The sequence below is a fragment of the Somniosus microcephalus genome, chromosome 14 (genome assembly GCF_052327205.1).
Source record: "Somniosus microcephalus isolate GS21.2 chromosome 14, FLI_Smic_1.0, whole genome shotgun sequence".
In the NCBI taxonomy this organism is placed as follows: domain Eukaryota; kingdom Metazoa; phylum Chordata; class Chondrichthyes; order Squaliformes; family Somniosidae; genus Somniosus; species Somniosus microcephalus.
This window is the reverse complement of record NC_141000.1, coordinates 122,918,195-122,945,157: the sequence shown is the minus strand read 5'-3', so window position 1 is coordinate 122,945,157 and position 26,963 is coordinate 122,918,195. Positions and strand designations below refer to the sequence as shown.

General features: G+C 48.5%; 1 long non-coding RNA gene across 12 annotated transcripts in view; it reads left to right on the top strand.

Moving 5' to 3' along the window:
- The window catches only part of LOC147107890 (uncharacterized), a 420,818-nt gene that overhangs the window by 355,081 nt on the left and 38,774 nt on the right, over positions 1–26,963 (top strand). For all 12 annotated transcript variants that reach the window (XR_015080907.1, XR_015080906.1, XR_015080908.1 and 9 more), the window contains one exon: positions 5,563–5,630. This is a non-coding gene — a long non-coding RNA (uncharacterized LOC147107890). The remainder of the gene's footprint in view (positions 1–5,562; positions 5,631–26,963) is intronic.

Below are 26,963 nucleotides of genomic sequence, written 5' to 3'. Positions count from 1 at the left end.
TTTTTTAAGTTTTCTTTTTCAAAGATTCAGCGTGAGGGTGGAAAATGTTTTGGGAGGGTGGGGGGGGGCGGGGGTGCGGTTGGCGGGAAGGGTGGGCGGGGGGGGAGTTTTGGTTCTAAATTGTCCCCTTCTCTGACCCCCCACCCCAAGGACGGGGGATGTGCCGCCGCTGGGATCCTCAGAGATGTTGCACCGTTGTCGTGGCTCTTTAGGGAAGTGTCACGTACCCCCCCATCCTCCCCCCCCCCCCCCCCCCCCCACTCTCCCTCTCCCTCGGAAAATTTAAAACGGTGAATTCCAGCCATCACTTACACGGGACGGTATGAACTGTTTTTTTTCCATTGTCCGCACTAGGGGACAGCATTTGTTTACGGACCAGGTACAGAATCTCTTCACTTTTATATATATATATATTTTTTTGACGTTTAAATATTTTCTAGACGAATGAAGTATTTCTGCCAATGGATGTATGCATTTGATCTTTTTAATTTGTTTGTTAAAAGTTTTATTTAGTAATCGGGGTGGGGGGATGTTTCCCTGACTTTGGCGGCATCGGTAATTGTGATGAATGCAAAGTAACGGTGAAATTGCGCTCATTTCCACACTGCTTTACACATTCAAGGCCGGGCAGCGAGACTCTGCTCTTGTGTCGGGTCATGTATGTTTCTCATTCATGCCTAAGTTTGGCACCGGTGGTCCTGTTGGCAAGACCTTGAGAGTTTTCTGGAACAGCCATCCAAAAAAATAAATTAAAATTTGCAGAAAGACACAGCCTGAGTGGTGCGCAAGTGATTGTCAGAACTGGGCGCAGGGGAGGAAGGGGAAGGCGTGGATGACTTTGCAAGCAGCAGCTTGTACTTATTCAAAATGGGGAACGGGGGCTCGAAAATGGGACTTGCTTTTTCCTTGCTTTTTAGTGCTATAATGTGTCGTAACTAGGAAGAGCAGGCAGTCCGATAGCGAGGGTCGCGCAATGCGTACAGCAGTGGTACCCAAGTGGATTACAGTCTGATGCGGAGCGGAGCCGTACAGAGCAGGACGGGGCTCAGGTTCCAACTCTGGTCTGCCCTAATCTCAGATCGTGCAATGCAAAATTCGCCCTCAGCACACTCCTGAGCTGGGCGGGCTGGGGTAAGACAGAAGGACACATCAGTCAGGTGGTCCCGTTTCTCGTGGCTGTTGGGCCAACTGTTGGAGGGTGACGGGGTGAGGACGGGACCAGGCTCAACTGTGACTGCCTTAGCAATCAAAGAGCCTGCCCACATTCACTGTCTAGACTTGTACGTGAGTCATGGCCCCTTGGTGAAGCACAAAAGGGCAGCTAGTGTCAGTGAGTCACACTTCAGCAAGAGTCAGTGCTTCCAGGAAAGGAAGTCGATAGTAGTTGATCTTCTATGACACTGCACATGGTTAGTCAGAGAATATGGTCTCTCTCTTACCTATCTATGCTATCTTTGTGTTGCTGTTTCTCTCTCCTCCTCTGGTTCTGCCTCCTCTTCTCTTCTGCTTTTCTCCTGTTGACCCTTCTTTTGTTTCTCTCTCTTTCTTTCTCTTATTTCTAACACCCAAAGAAACAAAGAGAAAGATACAAATAGAGAGAAAGGCAGGCATTCTTTCCTCATTCTAATTTGATTTCTTTTCAAATGAGTTGCATTTTGAAAGCAGATAAATGGCTCTGAGGGAAACAGATAGGAAGGTAGGATAGGAGGTGAAGGGAAGGAAGGAAACTGATTTGAGGGGCACAAGACCTGTCACCTCTTGCCACCCGCCCTCGGAGGGAGTGTGTGATTGCGGGGAGTGGCAAAGTGTGACATCTTACTGTAGAGCGTTGTTGGAGCATGGAATGTTTTGTCACAGGAAGTAGTTAAGGTAGAGAGACCTTTGCACCTTTTAAAGAAGGAAGAATAGGTAAATTTTTGATGCAATGGGAGATATAGAGCTATGTGGAGAAAGCTTTGACTTAATATTATATATTATTATTGCTAGTTCAATAATAAAACTGACAGCAATTTGGAAACGGAGTTTGGTTGAAACGTGGGAGTTTCTCTCTAGTATAGGCTGACGAATTGTGGAATGCAAAAGAGAGGCACTACAGCACCACCACTGGCGGAGGGTGTAATTACAGTGTGACAAGTTTACATAGGAAGTTTCGATTCTGAGGGTGAACATAGGAATTTATAACGATGAAAAGTTGACACAAAGTCAAGACAAAAACATAACAACAGGAAGTAAGGTTTTGTATACTGGAAGTGCACATTGACATAAGATTTTAGATATATATATATAAACTGTGCGTGTCTGATAGATTGCTAAAAGTAAAGTGTGATGAGGAAAGTGTGACAGGAGTTAAGTGTGAGACTTACAGGCAATGTCGGCTCTATGCGAGATTTGGAATATATTATAGGTATAGAAAATATATGAAAGAGAGGGGGAGTGGGAATAATTTCAAAGAGCCGGCACAGGCACGATGGGCCGAATGGCCTCTTTGGTGGGAAAATTCAGTTGTTTGCGCTTCCTGTTAGTGCCTTAAGAGGGCGCTAATGGGGCACAAAGCAACTAGCGCCCGAGCGCAGCGATGTTTGCGCCGCTCGCAAAATTAACTAGACATTTTGCGGCGGCGCTAAACACTACCACCACGATCTCCTGCGCCAGCAGATCGTGACGTCAGTCGAGTGCGCAACGCCCTGGTAGCGTGCCGGACCGGATATTGAGTGGCGCCCCCTGCCTTACCGCCTGCCGCTAGCAACGACAGGTTGAGGGGAGCGTTTTGCAGTCAGAAAGGGACTGGGGGAGCGTTATTTAAAGGCGGCCGCTTCCTGCCTTTTTTTGTTGGTGACATTTTTGCACCACACATTCTGAGAGAGAGAGAGAGAGAGAGACTTCTGGAGAGATTCAACGCTGTGTGAAGGAGTTTTGGGTACTGAGCAGCACTTTGCAGGTTCATTTTGATTTGCCCTTCCTTGCTTCGCCTGCGCTCTGAGGTAGCGCCTCACTCCTCGGCCTTTGCGCCTTAAGACAGGTGTGCAGAGCCTGATTTAGCACTCCAATCACCTCCAGGGGCAATAAAAGCCATGTTTGCCGTCGGAGGCGATAATTAGCGCCAGGCGCTAAACTTTGCGCACGGCCGATAATGGCGCCCCAAACGGGGTGATACTGAACTTTTCCCCCTTTCTGTGCTGTAAGATTCTGTGATTCTGAATTATAGAGAGTGAGAGAGAGAGAGGATTGAATTATACAGAGCCATTGCTCTGCTTATCTTTGGTCTTGCATCCATCCCGACCTTTCAGTCCAACCGCTGGTGACCGAGCTTTCAGTCATCACCCCCCGCACCCCCCCCGCCCCGCACTCCAGAGTTCTCTTCCCAAATTACTCTGCCTTATCGCATTCCCGCCCTCCCACTTGCAAAAGAATCCTCAAAATGTTCCCTCTTTCACTGTGCCTTCAGTTGCCGTTGTTCCGCCCCCCCCCGCCCACCGTCACTGCTCTGCACAAACGTTGCTCGGTGTCACACCCACTTGTGAGTTGCCTTGAGACATCTCGCTACGTTGAATGTGCAATATCACAGAATCACAGAAACCCCACAGTGCAGATAGAGGCCATTTTGGCCCATCGAGCCTGCACCGACACATATCCCACCCGATCCCCGTAACCCCTACACCGACACATATCCCACCGATCCCCGTAACCCCGACACCAACACATATCCCACCCTATCCCTGTAACCCCACATATTTAATCCCCCTAACACTAAGGGTCAATTTATCATAGCCAATCAACCTAACCCGCACATCTTTGGACTGTGGGAGGAAACCGGAGCACCCGGAGGAAACCCACGCAAACACGGGGAGAATGTGCAAACTCCACACAGACAGTCGCCCGAGGCCGGATTCGAACCCGCGTCCCTGGCGCTGTGAGGCAACAGTGCTAACCACTATGCCACCGTGCTGCCCCAATATAAAGTGTAAGTGTTCGGGCCTCAGTGGTAGCACTCTCACCTCTGGACGTAAAAGATCCCCACGACCACTATGTCGAAGAAGAGCAGTTGGGGAGGGGCTGGGAGGGCGGGGGGGGGTGTTCTCCCTGGTGTCCTGGCCAACATTTATCTCCTCAACCAACACCACTGAAAGAACAGGCGACCTGCTCATCGTCTCATCGCTGATTGTGGGATCTTGCTGTGTGCATATTGACTGCCATTTTCCCCCTACATTGCAGCAGTGACTACACTTCAAAAAAAAATACTGTAAAGGGCTTTGGGTCATCCAGAGTTGGTGAAAGGCGTGCTACATAAAAGTCTTTAAGTGCATAGTGTATCGCAGACTCCTTTGTGTGATGAACTGGTAAATTATACAACATTGCTGTGTGTTTGTGTTCATTTTTGCCCTGGAGGCCGTGACGCTCGCACTGAATTATTTGTTTATCCAACATCTATTTAGTTTAATTTAGGCTTGCCTCTAATTTTTCAAGGAAGTTGTTGAGCTAATGTGCTCCTCTTCTGATATAACAGCAGTGCCTGGAGAAAGCTCAATCTGATCTTTTGAGTCAGCATTTCAAAGATCTTGCACCATTGCGAAGATGTGATATCCAACTAGAGGCTCCCAGGATCCATCCTTGGTTGTGCTGAGTAACTGATAAATAGCCAGGGCAGGGGTCAGAGGTTATAAGTTTAGCCTCAGTGCCCCTGGGCTAAGGACGGGGAAATTCAGCCAGGGTTCCTACTTCTGATCGCTATTGAAAGACTTATGTCAGAAAGTATGTGTGTGTGCGCACTTGTATGTGTGTGTACATGCTTGCGTGTGTGTAAGCTTGTATGTGTGTGTCTGTGTCTGTGTGTGTATCTGTGTGAGTGAGTCTGTGTGTGTGAGCATGTGTCTGTGTGTGTGTGTATGCGCGCATGAGTGTGTGTGCATATGTGTGTTAGTGTGCTGGAATCTAATCAAGGGGTTCGGGGGGTTTATATATAGAATAACAGATACCCCGGAGTGAGTTACAGGCTGGAATCTAATCGAGGGGTTCGGGGGGGTTTATATATAGAATAACAGATACCCGAGAGTGAGTTACAGGCTGGAATCTAATCGAGGGATTCGGGGGGGTTTATATATAGAATAACAGATACCCGAGAGTGAGTTACAGGCTGGAATCTAATCGAGGGGTTCGGGGGGTTTATATATAGAATAACAGATACCCGAGAGTGAGTTATAGGCTGGAATCTAATCGGGGGGTTCGGGGGGTTTATATATAGAATAACAGATAGCCGGGAGTGAGTTACAGGCTGAAATCTAATCAAGGGGTTCGGGGGGTTTATATATAGAATAACAGATACCCGGGAGTGAGTTATAGGCTGGAATCTAATCGAGGCACGCTCTATTACTGATGTCACCGTGTAGGTAGAATGATGATTTGGGGGTATCACGGCTGTAGCCCCTTTTCTTGGTGGGTTCTTGTTCTCAGCACCTCTTTAATGGGCAGTATCGAGACCTTTATTTTCCAGAGAAATTGTCATATGACTCTCCAGGTCCGAACATAGGAAGACTAAACATCTACTTCCCTTTCTATCTATTACAGATAAAGCTACCTCTACGGAAGCCAGCCTTGATCGCTATGGGTTGCTGCAGTTGGACAATGGAGTAAAGGTAGTACGTGTTTTATTTTGGGATTTTCGTAAGCAATGAGTCTCTGACTCCCATGCTGGCTCACTGAGTTGATCGAGGGAGTAGCTCAGCCACACAGACCAAGAAGGCCCTAGGGTTGAAACGTGCTGAACCCATTGATCTCAGCTGGCACCAGTGTTGTAGTAGCAAAGTTAGATTGTACATGATATAGAATATTTATTCTCTTGGGTGGGAGGGGAGGTGAGAGGGGCGGTAGGTTAGGGGACAGCCACCCCCTCACTCAAAAAACGTGTTGATTTTTTTTTTGATACTGGCACATTTTCCAGATTTTGGAGCAACTTTTCATACATGTTAATAGTTTCTGATGTGTCTCCTGCTTCGCCTGAGAGAATAAAGAACAAGGGGACATTACCTTAAAATTAGAGAGGCCATTCTGGAGAGAAGGTAGGAAACATTTCTTTGTGTAAAGGGTGGTAGAAGTGTGGAACTCACTCCTGCAAAAAGCAGTTGGTGCCAGCTTAGTTAATAATTTGAAATCTGAGATTGACAGATTTTTGCTAGACAAGGCTATAAAAGGATATGGAGCCAAGGCGGGTGGATAGAGTTAAGGTACAGATCAGGCACAATCTCACTGAATGCTGGAACAGGCTCAAGGGGCTTACACAGGATTACATCGGATATACGGCACAGAAACAGGCCATTCGGCCCAACCAGTCCATGCCGGCGTTTATGCTCCACTCGAGCCTCCTCCCGTCTTTCCTCATCTAACTCTATCAGCGTAACCCTCTATTCCCTTCTCCCTCATAGGCTTATCTAGCCTCCCCTTAAATACATCTATACTATTCGCCTCAACCACTCCCTGTGGTAGCGAGTTCCACATTCTCACCACTCTCTGGGTAAAGAAGTTTCTCCTGAATTCCCTATTGGATTTCTTGGTGACTATCTTATATTGATGGCCTCTAGTTTTGCTCTTCCCCACAAGTGGAAACATTCCATCTGTATCCACTCTATCAAAACCTTTCATAATTTTAAAGACCTCTATTAGGTCACCCCTCAGCCTTCTCTTTTCAAGAGAAAAGAGACCCAGCCTGTTCATCCTTTCCTGATAGGTGTACCCTCGCATTTCTTGTATCATCCTTGTAAATCTTCTCTGCACCCTCTCCAGTGCCTCTATTTCCTTTTAATAATATGGCAACCAGAACTGTACGCAGTACTCTAAGTGTGGTCTAACCAAGGTTCGATACAGGTTTAGCATAACTTTACTACTTTTCAATTCTATCCCTCTAGAAATAAACCCTAATGCTTGGTTTTTTTTTATGGCCTTGTTAATCTGTGTCACTACTTTTAGTGATTTGTGTATTTGTACTCCTAGATCCCTTTGTTCCTCTACCCCACCCACACTCGCACCCTCCAAGTGATAAGTGACCTCCCTATTCTTCCGACCAAAATGTAATACCTCATATTTATCTGCGTTGAAATTCATTTCCCGATTATATGCCCATTCTGCAAGTTTATTAATGTTCTCCTGTAATTTGTTGCAGTCCTCCTCAGTATTAACTATCCCCCCCCCCACCCCAATTTGGTGTCATCCTTAAATTTAGAAATTGTGTTTTTGATTCCAAAGTCTAAATCGTTAATATAAATTGTGAACAGCAGTGGTCCCAGCACTGATCCTTGTGGGACACCACTACCATCCTTCTATCATTCTGAATAGCTACCCTTTAACCCTACTCTCTGGTTTTTGTCTTGAAGCCAGCTAACAATCCATTCTGCTACTTATCTCCTGATTCCACATTCTCTGACCTTATTCATTAGTCTATTATGTGGTACCTTATCGAAGGCCTTTTGAAAATCTAGATAAATTACATCTACTGCATTTCCCTTGTCTACTCTCTCTGTTACCTCTTCAAAAAAGGCTGAATGGCTTACTCCTGTTCTTATGTTCCTATATAATTGACCCCACTGATCTTTGGGTGCTAAACAGGCAAACTCCCAGTACAGCTAACAAACAGGCCGCCAACAAGTTGGGTTGCGAGGGAAAGGAGGGGGAATTGCGATCGCGAGGAGGGGGTCGGGGTGTCCCCAGGGTAGCAGCGCCCCAGATTATTGGGGGGGACCACCACAAAAAATAATCGACATTTGCCTTTGGCCGGGGCCTCTTCGGTTCAACGTCCAGGAGCACAGCCCATGCTCCGACACAAAATGGCGACCAGACTTCTATTGATGTCACAGGACCCTGGTTTCCATATTAAAAGGGGGCCTATCACCTGAAACAGGTGGACACAAGGTAGGCTGCCCTTTCAAAATGGAGCCACCCCCATTTTTGAGGCCATCACCACCCTGTTAACACCGGGGCAGAGGCAGCGAAAATCGACCCCTCCGACTTCTAACCGGAAATAGAGCCTTATCTGCTCCATGAGTGTCAGCGGGTCAATTAAGGGATCTCTCTTGAGCTGATTCCTCGCCTCACCCAACATCCGCCCAAGCCGCACTTCCCAGCAGCAATCAGCGGCAACAATCAGCAGGGACTGGACACGGAGGCCTCTAAGTCTGCATGACTCAGTCCCACCCGGGACTTCATAGCTATAAAGTCGGGAAATCTCGGAGTACTGCTTAAAGCTGCTTTTGCTTTTCTTGGCCGGCAGCAGTTGTCATGGAAACAGTTGTCACGGCAGACTGTGAGAGACACGGCAGACTGTGAGAGACACGGCAGACTGTGAGGGACACGGCAGACTGTGACAGACACGGCAGACTGTGAGAGACACAGCAGACTGTGACAGACACGGCAGACTGTGACAGACATGGCAGACTGTGAGAGAGACAGCAGACTGAGAGAGATACGGCAGACTGTGACAGACACAGCAGACTATGAGAGACAAAGCAGACTGTGAGAGACACGGCAGACTGTGCCAGACACGGCAGACTATGAGATACATGGCAGACTGTGAGAGAGACAGCAGGCTGTGACAGACACGGCAGACTATGAGATACATGGCAGACTGTGAGAGAGACAGCAGACTGTGCCAGACACGGCAGACTGTGCCAGACACAGCAGACTGTGCCAGGCACGGCAGACTGTGCCAGACACGGCAGACTGTGAGAGACACGGCAGACTGTGAGAGACACGGCAGACTGTGCCAGACACGGCAGACTGTGCCAGACACGGCAGAGTGTGAGAGACACGACAGGCTGTGCCAGACACGACAGACTGTGCCAGACATGACAAACTGTGCCAGACACGACAGACTGTGCCAGACACGACAGACTGTGCCAGACACGGCAGAGTGTGAGGGACACGACAGGCTGTGCCAGACACGACAGACTGTGCCAGACACGGCAGACTGTGACAGACACGACAGGCTGTGCCAGACACGACAGACTGTGACAGACACGACAGACTGTGCCAGACACGGCAGACTGTGAGAGACACGACAGACTGTGCCAGACACGGCAGACTGTGACAGACACAACAGGCTGTGCCAGACACGACAGACTGTGCCAGACACGACAGACTGTGCCAGACACGGCAGACTGTGCCAGACACGACAGACTGTGAGAGACACGACAGACTGTGCCAGACACGGCAGACTGTGACAGACACGACAGACTGTGCCAGACACGGCAGACTGTGCCAGACACGGCAGACTGTGAGAGACACGACAGACTGTGACAGACACGACAGACTGTGGCAGACTGTGCCAGACACGGCAGACTGTGACAGACACGGCAGACTGTGCCAGACACGGCAGACTGTGACAGACAGCAGGCTTCCCACTGTCAAAACACATGACATTAACTGAAGTTTGGTTGCCCAGCCAGATTTGCCTGCAATTTTTTTCCCCTTCAAGTCTTTATCCAATTCTCTTTGGAAAGTTACTACTGAATCTGCTTCCACCGCCCTTTCAGGCAGCGCATTCCAGATCACAACAACTGGCTGCGTAAAAACTGAACACGAGATGGCAAGATAATTTTCCACAGACTGAGAAACTGGCTCACGCTGCCTTCTCAGGGATGGGGGATCTGCTGATTAGGCTGCAGTTAAGGTGGTCTAGGTGTCTCTGAGGGATGTCTGGTAACAGGCTGCCAAAATTGATCTGCGCGCCGAAGCGAAAGAGGGCAAGCGATCCCGGGACATGAAGCGGGTTTTGATAAAAGTAGATAGGGGGGAAACTGTTCCCACTGGCAGGTGGGTCGGTAACCAGGGGGGCACAAGACAACTGGCTAAAGAACCAGAAGGAGATGAGGAGATCTATTTTTTATGCAGTGAGCTGTTATGATCTCAAATGCAGTGCCTCCTCCCGATCGCCCCCTCCCCATCTCCCAGGACTTTTCACCTCAGGGCCACTGATGGTGACACAGTGGCCTGAAATCAGATGCCTTTGTTTGCTGGCGAGCTACCTGGGGAGGCCCAGCAGACGCCACTCATTTAAATCGGGCTCGAGGCCCAATATCGGGTGGGTCTCGGGCCTACTCGTCCGGGCACAGGGATTGTTCCCTGCGTTCGCAGTGCGTGCTGGCAGGCTGGAGCCTCCCAATGTCTAGGCCTCAGTCCCTAGTGAAATAAAAATGCTTCACAGCCAATTAACTACTTGTGAAGTGCGGTGAGTTAATTTAAGCACCGTAAGGTCCCACAAGCAGCAAGTGAATGACCAGATAATGACCAAGGAAGTTACGTTAAACCTTTATAAATCACTGGTTGGACCCCAGCTGGAGTAACACGCTAATTTCTGGGCACCGCTCTTTAGGAAGGATGTCAAGGCCTTGGAAAGGGTGCAGAGGAGATTTACTAGAATAGTACCTGGGATGAGGGACTTCAGTCATGTGGAGACATTAGAGAAGCTGGGGTTGTTCTCCTTAGAGCAGAGAAGGTTAAGGGGAAATTTAATAGAGGTGTTCAAAATGAGAAGGGGTTTTGACAGAGTAGATCGGGAGAAAGCGTTTCCAGTGGCAATAGGGTCGGTAACCAGATTTAAGATAATTGGCAAAAATGCCAGGGGGGAGATGAGAATTGCTTTACTCAGTGGGTTGTTGTGAGCTGGAATGCGCTGCCTGAAAGGGCGGTGGAAGCAGATTCAACAGTAACTTTAAGAAGGGAATTGGATAAATAGTTAAAAGGAAATATTTGCAGGGCAATGGGGAAAGGGCAGGGGAATGGAATTAATTGGAGAGCTTTACCAAAAAGCCGGCACTTCTGTGCTGTATGATTTTATGGTAATCTATTTTTGGTTCAGGGACGAATGTTTGTCAGAATTTTGGGAGACACCTTTAATATCCACATGAACAGGCAGGCAGGCACATAAGTCCTCAGCTGGACATCTCATCAGAAATGTAGCACTGCACTGAAATGCCAGCCTAGATCTTGTGCTTCAGTATGGAGTGGGGCTTGAGCGTACGACCTTCTGATTCAAAGGCAAGAGGGCTGACCACTGAACCAAGGGTGAGACTTAGCGGACATCTAAAAAGAGAGTGTTCGCTCTCGGTCAGGCAACTAGGGAACCCTTCCCACCACCACCACCACCCCCCGAATTTCTCAGGAGATCGTTTGGTGTTTCTTAACTTTGGTTTGTGTGTGTCAGGCGCCAAACTGGACAACAACAAAAAATCTGCATTAAAGTGAGGCCACTATTCCCGGCCAGAGTGGAGATGATTGGGTAATTCACCCGTCAATCACACCTGGAGACCGCACTGCTATAAGTGACTGGGATTGATTTTATGCACATAATTTGTATTGTGTAACTACCCTCCACTCCGGCATTTTGCTGGAGAAATAATCCTGCTTTTATCGGGAATTTCGGTCATGAGTTCTATTTGCTGTAGTGTGTAGAGACTGTTTAAATAGACACTCTTTGTTGTAAAGTAGACTCTGTTTGCTCTAAAGTAGACTCTGTTTGCTGTAAAGTAGACTCTGTTTGCTGTAAAGTAGACTCTGCTCTAAAGTAGGCTCTGTTTGCTGTAAAATAGACTCTGTTTGCTGTAAAGTAGACTCTGCTCTAAAGTAGGCTCTGTTTGCTGTAAAATAGACTCTGTTTGCTGTAAAATGGACTCTATGCTGTAAAATAGACTCTCTTTGCCATGAATCCGGCCATAAGTCCTGCCCCACCTCTAACTGATTGGCTCAATACTGCAACTCATTGACTGACAGGGTGGTGTCAATACTCACTCCAAAGAAATATACTTGCTACCAACTGAGCCCAACAGGGGACAGTCATGAATAACGAGCAGATTTTTAGATGTTTAAGCAGATTAAAGGGTTTGATCGGGTAGATAGAGAGAAACTATTTCCTCTGGTGGGGGGAGTCCAGAACAAGGGGGAATAACCTTAAAATTAGAGCCAGGCCGTTCAGGGGTGATGTCAGGAAGCACTTCTTCACACAAAGGGTGGTGGAAATCTGGAACTCTCTCCCCCAAAAAAGCTGTTGAGGCTGGGGGGTCAATTGGAAATTTCGAAACTGAAATGGATAGATTTTTGATGGGCAAAGGGTATTAAGGGTTACGGAACCAAGGTGGGTAAATGGATTTAAGACACAGCTCAGCCGTGATCTCATCGAATGGCGTAACAGGCTCAAGGGGCTGAATGACCTCGCCCTTGCTCCTATGGAGAGAACCGAGTGCCCATAAAAGTGTGCTCCAGCGTGAATCAACAGAGAAGAGGAGGGGAGCAGCTTTAAGAATAAGAATAAAACCAAGCAACTTTTACTTTCGGCGAATATATATGTTAAGAATGAAAATTAATTGAGCTAATCTGCATCCTGTCGTCACCTGGAGAAAGAGTTTGTCAGCGGGTTGACTGTTTAATATTTAAATAAAGTTTTATGTCGTTTCGCCTCTCTCTCTCTCTCTCTCTCTCGCTCTCCGTTTCGACCGCCCGAATCACATCGATTGGATTTCCCAGCTACGTCATCCTGCCATCGTCGGACACTGCCAGTCGCCATAAACCCGTAGATCCGATCTTGTGGTGAAGTCTAGTGCGCAAGCTCGCTTCTATGGGTCTGTGTCAATGTGGTCCTGTAGTCGCCGTCCGTGGTCCCAGTAGGCCTCCCCGGTTACGACACGCACAGCGAGGAGCTCAAGCCCTTTTTGTTGTTTTGCTTCTGGTTGGGATTTCTGACTGGTCTCCAGCTCCCCTCAGACAGCATCTCTGAGATTCGTTGTATCGGTTCCTCTTCCATTCCGAAGTCAATTTCTCTTCTCGCCTTTAAGTCCCCTTGTCTTTCTCTCTCCCAGTGTACCTTACTCACGTGCACACCACTCTCCCGCTGGCAATCTGGAACCCTCGTCCTCCCCAGAAGGCGGAATGGCGGAACAGGCTCGAGGGGCTGAATGGCTTTTTCCTGTTCCTATGCTTCCCGATACTCGTGTGTCTGCCCATCTACACGGGCTGGTTATATGTGCGACTAATTGAAAATCTAGGGGCGATCTGATCGAGGTGTTTATGATGATTAAAGGAGTTGCTAGGGTAGATTGAGAGAAACTATTTCCTCTGGTGGGGGGAGTCCAGAACAAGGGGGCAAAACCTTAAAATTAGAGCCAGGCCGTTTAGAGGTGATGTCAGGTAGCACTTCTTCACACAAAGGGTAGTGGAAATCTTGAACTCTCTCCCCCCAAAAGCTTTTGAGGCCGGGGGTCAATTGGAAATTTCAAAACTGAGATTGATAGATTTTTGTTAGGCAAAGGGTATTAAGGGTTACGGAACTGAGGCGGGCAGATGAAGTTAAGATACAGATCAGCCATGATCTAATTGAATGGCGGAATAGGCTCGAGGAACTGAATGGCCTTCCCCGGTCCCTATGGCCCTAAGGTGGATTACGTCCTGAGATGTGCCCCTAATCGCCTCTCTGCTTGCAGAGTTTCTATAATCCCAGTCTGACCGCCTTTGGGGAATTGGCAAGTCAACATCGGGGGAGCCCCTTCCCGAACAAAAATCGAGGGAGGGAGGGAGGAAAAACAATTGGAGGAAGAGTACGTCATCCCCAGTGGCTCCTCCGAGCATCGGGCTAAAGGAAAAGAAAATAAGAATATCGATCATTAATCGCACAGCTAGAGGATCCGCACAAGGCCACCACAACCTGCTCTGTGAGCCCGTGAAAGGGCGGGGGGGGGGCGGCAGGACTCGATCAGATGTGGCGGAGAAGTAGAAAAGTCAGAAAATGCTGGAAAACTCTCAGCAGGTCAGGCAGCTTCTGTGGAGAGAGGTTAATTATGGGGAAAGAGCAGGGGGGGAGTGGGATTAATTGGATAACTCGACCAAAGAGCCAGCACAGGCTCGATGGGCTGAATGGCCTCTTCCTGTGCCATATCATTCTATGATTCTATGGTTCTGCTGTTGCCATTTACACCTCTTCTAGACCCATCTTTTGTTTCTTTATGCCCCATTACCATCTCCTTTTGCCTCTCACCATCATCCCTTTTGTCGTTTAATCTCTCCTGCCTTCCACCCTATCACAGACCTTCCCTTTTGTTCTTTCCTCGTCCTCCTCCTCCCTCTTTTCCCTGCCCCTGCACTTGCTTAAAAACCTGTCACATCTCCAGCATCTTTTCCAGTTCTGATGTAAGGTCATCGAGCTGAGGCGCTAACTCTGTTTCTCTCTCCACAGATGCTGCCTGACCTGCTGAGTGTTTCCAGCATTTTCTAGTTTTTATTTCAGATTCCCAGCATCCGCAGTATTTTGCTGTTGTTGCAGTAAAGGACAGTCATATGGGTTACGTGGGATTACGCAGAATGTACAGCCCAGAAACAGGCCATTCGGCCCAACTGGTCCGTGCCGGTGTTTATGCTCCACACCAGCCTCCTCCCACCCCTCTTCATCTCACCCTATCAACACAACCTTCTATTCCTTTCTCCCTCTGTTTATCTCGTGTCCCCTTTAGGTTGCCCTTTGCCACAGATGTGCTGCTGTCCGAGGTATTGGTGAAAGTCTGTGAGGTGGTTCTGATGTATTTCCACACACTCACGCACACCCCGTCACCCCCACCACCCCCATATGGCTGCGGGGGTGGGGTGGATGGGAGGGGGAGAGGATTTTTAAATCGAAGAAACGAGGCAACGATATGTGGTGTTGAGTCGGAAGTTTTTGCTTGCGTCCGGGCTGAGGTAGTAGGTTGTATAGTTTAGAGTTACACCACGGGAGTTAACTGTACAATCTCCTAGCTTTCCCCGGGGCACGCACGATCCATCGAGAAACGCAACGCCACAACCAGCCGAGGCAGGCCTTTTGTTTTCGAAAACAAATATTGACAAATCCTTTGGCGCGCAAAAAAAAACCCAATAGAAGCACTCGGACTATGAACATGATTCAGTGCTTTGGTGCGAGGGGAATTTTTCAAATTTAGTCCCTGTCAAGATCGACAGCACACACACACTGAACTCCTGCCCGAAACTGGGCTGCTAACCTTGACGTCTTGAAAGGCCAGTTCAGGTCAGGTTGGCCAACTCTGGTTTGGACGTAGTCCTGGAGGTTTCATCACATGATCTCTCGCCTCCGACCGTCCCGGTCCCGCCACACTTTGGAATCTTTGGGTAGAGAGTCGTTGGAATTCCCTGCCCCAAAGGGCTGTGGATGCTGAGTCGTTGAGTGTGTTCAAGGCTGAGAGCGATAGAATTTTGGGCTCTCGGGGAATCAAGGGATATGGGGATCGGGCGGGAAAGTGGAGTTGAGGTCGATGATCAGCCGTGATCTTATTGAATGGCGGAGCAGGCTCGGCGGGGGGGGGGGGCGGGGGTGGGTATGGCCGACTCCTGCTCCTAATTCTTATGTTCTTATGTACTCCCACCAATACTACCGTCCGCGCGATCCACCACCTTCCCATAAGTGTAAAGGGAACAGACTCCTTGTTACTCGAATGATCCTTGATTTTTAGTCAAACAGCCAATTTCCCCAACGCCAATATTTTTACAGCTGATAAATGAAAGAGCTCAAAAGAAATGAAAATAACTTACAATTACTTTTTAACGCCCATTGTGATTTTTCTCCCTGGGTTTGCTGGAAGCAGTGTCCCGGAGATTAGTCTTTAATTCCTGGAGACTCCAGGCCAATCCTGGAGGGCTGGCAGCAATGAAAAAAAAATATTAAGAGGCAAGTGACCTAAAATCTGAGCTAGGTTGACGCAAATCTTCTTCCCAGTTTCCGGATGATCTGGTCGTTATCACATTGCTGTTTGTGGGAGTTTGCTGTGTGCAAACTGGCTGCTGCGTTTCCTACATTACAACAGTGACTGCACTTCGAAATTACCTCATTGACTGTAAAGCGCTTTGGAATGTTCTGAGATCATGAAAGGGGCTATAGAAAACCCGTCTTCTCCTGAAAATGCTGGCTTTAGTCCAGGGGCATAGCGCCACAAGCGCTGGCTGGCCCTCGAGTAATGGCCTCACTTGGCCAGTCTTCAGGTATGAGCCTAGGCGGCGACTGTTGGCAAGCTTTTAGACCGTAGAGTGTGTCGTGCCTAAGCCTGTCCAGGCACAAGAACGCCAGTGACTCAGTGGGTAGCACTCTCACCTCTGAGTCAGAAGGTTGTGGGCTCTAGTCCCACTCCAGAGACTTGAGCACAGACATCTAGGCTGACTCTCCCAGTGCCGGTACTGAGAGCATGCTGCACTGTTGGAGGTGCTGTCATTTGGATGAGACATTAAACCAAGGCCCCGCCTGCCCTCTCAGCTAGATGTCAAATATCCCGTGGCCAATGTTCCCTGTAATCCTTTTTGGCCCTTTAAGGGGCTGTGCGGGCCGTTCAAAATACTGCGCATGCGCGGATTTTACATTGAAAAGCCGGCTGCGCAGGTTCCCTGGTGTGCTGCACAGCTTACAGGGAACATTGAACACGGCACTATTTCAAATAAGAGCAGGGGAGTTCTCCATGATGTCCCAGACCAAAATTTATCCCTCAACCAACATCACTAAAACAGATTATCTGGACATTATCGCCTCGCTGATTGTGGGATCTTGCTGTGCGCAGATTGGCTGCCGCGTTTCCTACATTACCACAGTGACTGCACTTCAAAAAGTACTTCATTGGCTGTAAAGCGCTTTGGGACATCGCGAAAGGGGCTGTAAAAATACAAGTCCTTCCAGCAGGACTCACTTGGTGTGATCTCCTGCAATGGTTCTGATCGCCTGACTGGGTCAGAGAGGAATTTTCCAGGGTATTTTTTTCCCTTGTAGGCCCTGGGTTGTTTTCTCTTTCCTTTTTTTTTGCCTCTCCCAGGAGATTTCATGGCGGTGGTGTGGGGTGGACGGAAAGGTTGGGAAGAGCCTCGTCATTATGCTCATGAAGTGCAGGGCTGACATGATGGACCAGCTGGTCTTTTCCTGCCCGACAATTTGGGATGTTCATATGTTGATAGTGAGCCAGGCACAGGACGTCAGACTCGTGCTTTCTCCCCTCCTTACAACTGGGGTGTTAGGGACAATTGTCACCGCCCCGCCCCAACCCCACCAGCTGATACAATTGCGAAGAAACTAAACGGGCTACGATTCCTTTAAAATAGTTGAAAAAAGGTCATATGAACACGTTAAAGGCCCGGGGATTGGGGGAGAGGAGGAAGCCCACATGAATTTCTGAGCACCAGGTCCTGGAGACATTTTAACACCCGGGCCTCATTTTCACCGCGGCTGCTCGAACCCGGCATGAATGACCACCTGGTGGGCCGGCGGACAAGAGTGGCACCCGAGGGAGTGGTCAGCGGCGCTGAGGTAAATGGTCGGGGTGGGGGGGGTGGGGGGAGGTGGATCATGATCAGGAGATGGGAAAAGGGAAGGGGGAGGCCCAAGGTTTCGTTGTGCGCGCCTGCTCCCCTCCTGGCCTGCAAAGAAGCCATAAAACAAATTGAAATGGCCGACCTTATCCTCGGCCTCTCCCGGCCCGGCTCTTGGTTTCACCAACGTGTCCTGGCACTATTGCCTGGCTTGCGACATCCGTAGTTAAAATGGCATCGGGGTCCTAATCACGTGATAGGACCAATGTTCCCTGCAAGCTGCGGGGCCGCTCAGGGCCAAACAAAATTAGAGGGAACATTGGATCGGACCCCGATTTTTACAGATTAAACGCCTGCCCGTGGTGGGCACCTTTCCCGAAACCGAAAATCTGAGCGGTTAAAATGGCGGCGGGCAGGAGCGCGTCGAGAACACAGCAGGAAAGCAGGGAGGTTCCCATCGGGTGCACAGGGTTGAAATCGGGCATTGTGTGTTTGCCCCGAAGATTGTCAACACTAGTTTCTGGACTTCACTGAATGTCTATTTTTCGGAGAGGAGTTTGCCAGCACTCTGAGTTGGTGCTGAGTTTTTTTTTATTATTCATTTATGGGGATGTGGGCATCGCTGGCGAGGTCAGCATTTATTGCCCATCCATAATTGTCCCTGAGAAGGTGGTGGTGAGCCGCCTTCTTGAACCGCTGCAGTCCGTGTGGTGAAGGTGCTCCCACAGTGCTGTTAGGGAGGGAGTTCCAGGATTTTGACCCAGCGACGATGAAGGATCAGCGATATACTTCTAAGTCAGGATGGTGTGTGACTTGGAAGGGAACTTGGAGGTGGTGGTGTTCCCATGCGCCTGCTGCCCTTGTCCTTCTAGGTGGAAGAGGTCGTAGGTTTGGGAGGTGCTGCCGAAGAAGCCTTGGCGAGTTGCTGCAGTGCATCTTGTAGATGGTACACACTGCAGCCACGATACGCCGGTGGTGGAGGGAGTGAATGTTTAAGGTGGTGGATAGGGTGCCAATAAGAACATAAGAACATAAGAAATAGGAGCAGGAATAGGCTTGGCCCCTCGAGCCTGCTCCGCCATTCAATAAGATCATGGCTGATCTTGGGCTCAAAGCCACTTCCCTGCCTGCTCCCCATAACCCTTCACTCCCTTATCTTGCAAAAATCTGTCTATCTCCACCTTAAATGTATTTAATGACCCAGCCTCCACAGCTCTCTGCAGAAAATTCCACAGATTTACGACCCTCTGAGAGAAGAAATTCCTCCTCATCTCAGTTCTAAAAAGGCGACCCTTTATTCTGAAACTATGCCCCCAAGTTCTAGATTTCCCCACGAGGAGAAACATCGTCTCTGCATCTACCTTGTCAAGCCCCCTCAGTATCTTATATGTTTCAATAAGATCAAGCGGGCTGCTTTGTCCTGGATGGTGTCAAGCTTCTTGAGTGTTGTTGGAGTTGCACTCATCCAGGCAAGTGGAGAGTATTCCATCACACTCCTTACTTGTGCCTTGTAGATGGTGGAAAGGCTTTGGGGAGTCAGGAGGTGAGACACTCGCCGCAGAATACCCAGCCTCTGACCTGCTCTTGTTGCCACAGTATTTATGTGGCTGGTCCAGTTAATTTTCTGGTCAATGGTGACCCCCAGTATGTTAATGGTGGGGGATTCGGTGATGGTAATGCCGTTGAATGTCAAGGGGTGGTGGTTAGACGTTCGCTTAGTTAGCAGATCTCAGCTGGGGATAGCTGTAGGACAGCTGCAAATGGCCTCACGAACTCTGGGATAGGGAGGGCAGAAGTCTGCCTACATTCCTGCTCCTGATCACAACCAGGAGCCCTGCTATGAAGTGTGTGTGCCTGTGTCTGTGTGTGTGTGTGTTTGCATCTGTGTATCTGCCAAACATAATTTGACACCGAGCCACATAAGGAGCTATTAGGACAGGTGACCAATCACTTGGTCAAAGAGGTAGGTTTTAAAGAAGATCTTAAAAGAGGAGAGAGGTAGAGAAAGGGAGAGGTTTAGGGAGGGAATTCCAAAGCTAAGGCCGAAGCAGCTGAAAGCACGGCCGCCAATGGAAGGGCGAAGGGAGTGGGGGATGCACAAAAGGCCAAGATTGGAGGAACGCAGAGATCACGGAGGGTTGTGGGGCTGGAGGAGGTTACAGAGATAGGGAGGGGCGAGGCCATGGAGCGATTTGAACGTGAGAATGTGAATGTTGAAATTGAGGTGTTGACGGACTGGGAGCCAATGTATGTCAGCGAGCACCGAGGTGATGGGTGAACGGGAATTGGTGCGAGTTAGAACACGGGCAGCCGAGTTTTTGGATGAGCTTAAATTTATAGAGGGAGCAAGGTGGGAGGCCGGCCTGGCGAGCGTTGGAATAGTCAAGTCTTGAGATAACATTGGCATGGACGAGGGTTTCAGCAGCAGATGAGCTGAGGCAGGGGCGGAGATGGGCGATGTTACGGACGTGGAGATAGGCTGTCTTGGTGATGGAGAGGATGTGGGGGGCAGAAGCTTATCTCAGGGCCACAACCATAAAGTGACTCCCTTTTCACCCCAAAATAATTGAGGGGAAACTGGTCTGGTGGATTGGAATGCCTCTGGAAGGACTAACATGGCCAATAGGCACAATAGCAACCATTAGTTTAAGGCCAATGTTCTCTTGTCCACATGAAAAGCATTTGGAGTGCGGGCCGACGCTGACACAACGGTACTCATGCCAACGATTAATCCGCTTCAGCAGAGTCTGGCGCCCGCCACCTTGCAATGCTTGCCATCTGGATTACAGAGCCTCCACTTATCCCTAATCATTGCAAACACAGCAAACCGCACCAAGTATGGGCAGGAGCTGGGATCCACATGCTACTGTTTGTAAATCCGAACCTACCACTAAATACGCTCACCCCCCACATCAGCTGAAAAATAGCACAGTTCCCAGCGTGGGCGGGGCGAGGTATTGTGTCTCTAATTGGCACCTCGTTTCTCGCCGCTCCTTAGTTTTCTTCGAACATTTCACTGCAGTGTGTTTGCGAAGACACAAAATTGATGGGCGGGTAAAGACCAGTTGGGGTCCATAAAGACTGTTGTACACTCATGATGATGGCTGGACCATCGTGACGAAACACTGCTTCACCACCACTGTTCCTCCCCAACCCCGCAACGCAGGCATGTAATCTCCTGGCAGAGGCAAAAAACAGAGAATTAGAAACATAGAAGATAGGAGCAGGAGCAGGAGTAGGCCATTCGGCCCCTCGAGCCTGTTCCACCATTTAATGAGATCATGGCTGATCATCCAAACTCAGTACCCTGTCCCTGCTTTCTCCCAATATCCCTTGATCCCTTTAGCCTTAAGAAATATATCTAACTCCTTCTTGAATATATTTAATGAATTGGCCTCCACTGCCTTGTGTGGTAGAGAATTCCACAGGTTCACCACTCTCTGGGTGAAGAAATTCCTCCTCATCTCTGTCCTAAATGGCTTACCCCTTATTCTTAGACTGTGACCCCTGGTTCTGGACACCCCCGCCATCGGGAACATCCTTCCTGCATCTAGTCTGTCTAGTCCTGTTAAAATTTTATAAGTTTCAATGAGATCCCCTCCCATTCTTCTAAACTCTAGTGAATATAAGCCTAATCGGCCCAATCTCTCCTCATACGTCATTCCTGCCATCCCAGGTATCAGTCAGATAAGATGACCAAAACTGCACACAATACTCAAGGTGTGGTCTCACCAAGGCCCTGTACAACTGCAGCAAGACATCCTTGCTCCTGTACTCGAATCCTCTTGCTATGAAGGCCAACTTACCATTTGCCTTCTTAACCGCCTGCTGCACCTGCATGCTTACCTTCAGCGACTGGTGCACAAGGACACCCAGGTCTCGTTGCACTTCCCCTTTTCCCAACCTATTGCCATTCAGATAATAATCTGTCTTCCTGTTTTTGCCACCAAAGTGGATAACCTCGCATTTATCCACATTACACTGCATTTGCCATGCATCTGCCCAATCACCCAACCTGTCCAAATCATCCTGTAGTTTCTCGGCATCCTCCTCACAGCACACACGCCCACCCAGCTTTGTGTCATCTGCAAACTTGGAGATATTACATCTAGTTCCCTCGTCTAGATCATTAATATATATTGTGAATAGCTGGGGTCCTAGCACCGATCCCTGCGGTACCCCACTAATCACTGCCTGCCACTCGGAAAAAGACCCGTTTATTCCAACTCTTTGCTTCCTGTCTGCCAACCAGTTCTCTATCCAAGACAGTACCTTACCCCCAATCCTGTGTGCTTTAACTTTGCATGCTAATCTCTTATGCGGGACCTTATCGAAAGCCTTCTGAAAGTCCAAATACACCACATCCACTGGTTCTCCCTTATCTATTCTACCAGTTACGTCCTCAAAAAATTCCAGTAGATTAGTCAAGCATGATTTACCTTTTGTAAATCCGTGTTGACTTTGTCCGATCCTGTCACTGTTTTCCAAGTGCTCTGCTATTACCTCTTTTATAATGGACTCTAGCATTTTCCCCACTACTGATGTCAGACTTACTGGTCTATAATTCCCCGTTTTCTCTCTACCACCTTGTTTAAATAGTGGGGTTACATTAGCTATCCTCCAATCCATGGGAACTGTTCCAGAGTCTATAGAATTTGGGAAGATGACCAGCAATGCATCTACTATTTCTAGGGCCACTTCCTTAAGTACCTAGGATGTAGATTATTCGGCCCTGGGGATTTATCAGCCTTCAATCCCGTCAATTTCCCTGTCACTGTTTTCCAACTGCTCTGCTATTACACCTTTTATAATGGACTCTAGCATTTTCCCCACTATCAATGTCAGACTTACCGGTCTATAATTCCCCGTTTTCTCGGGAGAAAAATGCTCTGGGAAACTCTTCTCCGACCTCCTCGGGCGATTGGAACCAGTCCAGGAGATCACACGGACCGAGTATTATCTGTAAAGACACATGGGGGCGATTTGAACTCTACTCGCTCAGCAGCAACCTGGCGGGTGGGCAGTTAGGATCGCCCCTGGCTCTTACCTGTCCGATTGCAACAGCTGCAATTTTAACCTGCTCTCCTGAGCAGGCAGCGAGGACAGGCGCCTGGAACCAACGGGGTCCTTCTTTACATATGCATGTTGCGGACCGATGACATCATTGAGACCCGACTGTAATTTTAACTCAGGCCTGAGCAAGGGATCCACCTGGAGTTAAAATCAGGGCCTAACCTTCTATCTAATGCAATCTAATGTGATTGGCTGTTGAACAGCAATGGTATCAGAGGGTTGGATCTAGTCAGTAGTCATTACATAGAATCCACAGCACAGATACAGATACAGGCTATTCAGCCCAATTGGTCTATGCCGGTGTTTATACGGCACATGAGCCTCCTCCCATTCTAATTACCTCTTCCCGCCCTGATTACCCCAGTATCCCTTTATCCCCTTCTCCTTCGTGTATACCTCTCAAGTCTTCCCTTAAATGCTTTGATGCTCGTCGGTCAAACACTGACCTTTCACCTCTGGGAGAGTCGCCTCTGCCTACTGGCTCTAAGGAGTCTGTGTGAAATGATTTTGGGACAGTTATAAATCCTGTTTGCAATGGGCATGGATCCCACACCACAAAGCTGCCTCTAATTCAGCACTAATTAGCACTGAATTGGCAGTCTTACTCAGGGAGGCCACAGTACAGATGGTGTAGGAAGTAAAGAACATAAAGACTTGCATTTATATAGCGCCTTTCACAGCCTCAGTATGTCCCAAAGCACTTTACAGCCAATGAAGTACATTTGAAGTGTGGTCACTGTTGTAATGTAGGAAATGCGGCAGCCAATTGGCGCACAGCAAGCTCCCACAAACAGCAATATGATAATGACCAGATAATCTGTTTTAATAATGTTGGCCAGGACACCAAGGAGAACTCCCCTGCTCTTCTTCAAAATAGCCCCATGGGATCTTTTACATTCACCTGAGAGAGCAGACAGGGCCTCGGTTTAACGTCTCATCCAAAAGACAGCACCTCTGACAGTGCAGCACTTCCTTGGCATTGCACTGGATTATGGGCTCAAGTCTCTGGAGTGGGATTTGAACCCACAATCCTTCTGACTCAGAGGCGAGATTGCTACCCAGTGAGCCAGAGCTGACACCTTGGAGAATGTGTCACACTGCTGGAGCAGCATTCTTCTGAGCAGAGGTGCACTCTTGGGGCAGTGTCAGCAGACCCTCACTCAGCTCCCCGGGGGTGCTTGGTGCTAGGACAAGAGGTGTAAATTTGAAAGGCTCCGCTCTCAGCATGGAGCTTAAGCAGATGGTTGCACAGTTGAGAGAGAAAGGGCTCCAGGGATGATCTTGAGATCCTCACTCCCCTTCTGGTCAGGCTCCATGTTGGGAGCAGAGCCTGGCACAGTTACGTGCTAGGGCCTGAAATGGAAACTGTTCCATACCCCAGCGCTAAGACCTCTCCCCTTAATGAACACAAATAAAGGTATGATGATGTAGTTCTTCATAGTCCAAAACCCATCCTTAGAAATGAAGTCATCTTGCGGTCAATAGTTTACTCAAATGAAAGATGGTGCAGCCAGTAACTCCAGACTGCCTTTGACTTCCGACCTGTTTGTCCAACACCGAGAGGGACCCCAATCAATATTCAAACTGGATCATTCTGTCCTCTGGTATAACAGGGCCAGTTTAGTGAGGCTGTGCTCCCGTCGTGGAGTGTCACTCAATGGGAGCATGCACCTGAGACGCCCAATTTGAGTTGCACCAAATTTTCCAGTCGTTAAAATAAATCACGAGTAAATCGGAAGCATAGTGAATTGGAAGTGCTGGCATCTTCTCTAGTGATTTTTAATTTCTTTCTTTCAAAATATTGAAAACCACAATTGCAGTATGGCTGTGACCCATATCATCGGGATACCAGCTTGCTTACGTTATGCTAAACCTTTATAAATCACTGGTCAGGCCTCAGTTGGTGTGTTGTGTCCAATTCTGGGCACCACACTTTAGGAAGGATGTCAAGGCCTTGGAGAGGGTGCAGAGGAGATTTACCAGAATGGTACCAGGGATGAAAGACTTCAGTTACGTGGATTGACTGGAGAAGCTGGGATTGTTCTCCTTAGAGCAGAGAAGGTTAAGAGGAGATTTAATAGAGGTGTTCAAAATTATGAGCGGTTTTGATAGAGTAGATGGAGAGAAACTGTTTCCAGTGGCAGAAGGGTCGGTAACCAGAGGACACAGATTTAAGATAATTGGCAAAAGAACCAGAGGGGAGATGAGGAGAATTTTTTTTGCACAGCAGCGAGTTGTTGTGATCTGGAACGCGCTGCCTGAAAGGGCGGTGGAAGCAGATTCAATAGTAACTTTCAAAAGGGAATTGGATAAATACTTGAAGGGGAAAAATTTGCAGGGCTATGGGGGAAATAGCAGGGGGGAGTGGGACTGATTGGAGAGCTCTTTCAAAGAGCCGGCACAGGCACGATGGGCCGAATGGCTTCCTCCTGTGCTGTATCGTCCTGTGTGAACTACTTAGCTTTTCAAATAAATAGTTCAAAGATAAGGAAAGTGTGTGGGGTGTACTTTGAAAAAGTAATGACTTAAAAGAATCTGATTTTCCTGAGCTGCAAGCTTGGGCCTCGGGGGCGTGTTTCTGCTGGAGCGTTTCCATGGCAAAGCCACAGGCCGCGATTTCAGACCAGGCCTAAGAGCAAATTTGGAGTTTGGAGCTATGGGATCCTGGACGGCAGCTCAGGATCCCCACTTGACAGCAGGGGTAGCGTTGCCAACCCTTGTTGGATGTATTCCTGGAGTTTCATCACAAGATCTCCTGCCTCCGACCGTCCCCGCTCGGTCAAATAGCCTTTTTACCAATCTCCAATCTTTAAATAATGAATAAACAAAAGAAAATGGTGGGGGGGGGGGCAACACTTTTTTTTAACGCTTCTCTGATGTTTTTACTCTCGGACTTGCCCCAGGAGATTGATCCGCGATTCCTGTAGACTCCAGGACAACCCTGGAGACTTGTCCAATGGCTCTGAGATTAATCAGCACGGGCCGAGAATTGCTTATGTCAGAGACGGTTTGGCAGCTCCTCCCTCTATATGATGGACTAATCTGCATAGTTTACGCATAATCTGCGTCACTGTGATGTCATTGTGCCCCAGCCATTGCTCACAGTGATCCTGGCGAGGGGCTGGTTTTGCCAGTATCAATCATGGTGGATGCGATTCAGCTGAATGTTCTGTACAACATGGCAAAAGCAATATTCTGAGACTTTTGTTTCCGCTTCTCCCCCCCGGCCCTCAGTATTCCCAGTACAGGCACAATGGCCTCCTTCTCTGCTGACATTCCTATGATTCCCAGGCTAGGGAGATGGAAAATAAATCAGTCTGAGAGAGTGTTGCCAACTCTGTTTGGGCATATTCCTGGATGTTATATCACACGGTCTCCCACCTCGAACCGGCGCAGTCCCACACGCCCCCCATTGGTCCATCCTCCCGGTTCCACTGCTTTCCCACAGCCAATTGGAAAGCAAACAGACTCTTTGTTAAACCGATTGGATTAATCTCGACTGTCAGTCAAACAGCCCTTTTTCCCCATCTCCATTATTTTTATTAACTAATAAATGAAAGTGTTCAAAGAAAATGAAAAAGCACAACTTTTTAATGATATTTCTCCCGGGTTTCTTGCAGGAATGCCCTGGAGATTAATCTTCAATTCCAGGACAGCTCTGGAGGGTTGACGACCCGAGTCTGAGAATACTGATTTAAGCACTTCTAGGGATTAAGGAATATCTAAATACTAACATTGACATGCGCCATGTTTGCTATACCCATCCGAGATGCCAGACTCATTGATAGCTGCTCGTTGTATCACAGGCATAGCTTGTCCTGCTCTAAAATGGCTACTGAACAGCAGTGTGTGTATAATACGTCATGTTACCACAGGAGTGGACACTAAGACACGCATGAGCTGTACAGGACTAGGTAGGATTGAGTTGTTCCCCTTAATCTGGCTTCTGGCAGAGTCGGCAGTGAGATACACATGAGATGTACAGTACCAGCCGGCGATGAGTTGCTTGATTTCAAAGAAAGAAAGACTTGCATTTCTATAGCGCCTTTCACGACCACTGGATGTCCCAAAGCACTTTACAGCCAATGAAGTACTTTTGAAGTGTAGTCACTGTTGTAATGTAGGAAACGCGGCAGCAAGCTCCCTCAAACAGCAATGTGATATTGAACAGGTAATCTGTTTTAGTGATGTTAATAGAGGGATAAGTGTTGGCCCAGGACACCAGGGATAACTCCCCTGCTCTTCTTCAAAATAGTGCCATCTTTTACGTCCACCTGAGAGAGCAGACAGGGCCTCGGTTTAATGTCTCATCCGAAAGACGGCACCTCTGACAGCGCAGCACTCCCTCAGTACTGCACTGGAGTGACAGCCTCGATATTTATGCTCAAGTCTCTGGCGTGGGACTTGCACCCACAACCTTCATGACTCAGAGGCGAGGGTGCTGCCCACTGCGCCACAGCTGACAGTCAAAGCCCAGTATGTGTTGTGCATGCACAGGGAGCTGACACTGAGACAAACATGAGTCGCACTGTAACCAGGCCGCTGCAAATTGTCTGTTTTTACTTGGTCTGCATTGTAAAATGGAGACTGAA